This window comes from Geospiza fortis, unplaced genomic scaffold (assembly GCF_000277835.1).
Source record: "Geospiza fortis unplaced genomic scaffold, GeoFor_1.0 scaffold217, whole genome shotgun sequence".
Taxonomy (NCBI): domain Eukaryota; kingdom Metazoa; phylum Chordata; class Aves; order Passeriformes; family Thraupidae; genus Geospiza; species Geospiza fortis.
In genome coordinates this window covers 2,013,040-2,013,707 of record NW_005054392.1, presented here as the reverse complement: position 1 = coordinate 2,013,707, position 668 = coordinate 2,013,040, and the positions used below count along the sequence as shown (strand labels likewise).

Sequence of the window (668 nt, the reverse complement as noted above, 5' to 3'; positions counted from 1 at the left end):
CCTAAGGGGAGGGGAAGGGACGGCCCGAGGGCCAGCGGCAGCACAGTCGTTAGTCCGTAAAATAATTAGTCTACAAACAAGCTCTTTCATGCCTGGCTGAATTGCAAATATTCTCCTGTAAGCTAAAAAGTAGAAATACAGGATGATACTAAGATGTTCACATACTAATTATTTTAACTGCCAAAATAAAGTATCTAGGCTTGTAGCTTAGTTTAGGTCAAAAAAGGCCTCTGAAATCATCAAGTCCAGCTGTTAACTGAACACTGCTATCTTCACCATGACACCATGTCCCCAAGTACCAGATCTAGATAATTTTTGAACATGTCCAGGGGTGGTGATTCCACCACTTCCCAGAGAAGCCTTTTCCAACACCTTACCACCCTTTCAGTAAAGAATTTTTTCCAAATATCCAATTTAAGCCTCCTCTGATGCAATTTGAGACCATTTCTTCTTGTTCTGTCACTTGTTGCTTGGGAGAAGAGTCTGACCCTCACCTGTCTACAGCATTTAGTAAAGACACAAGAAAAGCTCTTCTATCAAAATCCACATGGAGCCTTGAAGCAACACCCAGAACAAGCCAATTTGAAATACAGGATCTCTCCCTCCCATTTTCTGCATGCAACTCAAAACACACAGTCCTAAATGCAAGATCAGACTCACCCCCCCAA

General features: G+C 42.4%; 1 protein-coding gene across 2 annotated transcripts in view; it reads right to left on the bottom strand.

Moving 5' to 3' along the window:
• SLC2A12 (solute carrier family 2 member 12) overlaps positions 1–668 on the bottom strand; it is a 30,220-nt gene that overhangs the window by 603 nt on the left and 28,949 nt on the right. The window lies entirely within an intron of this gene.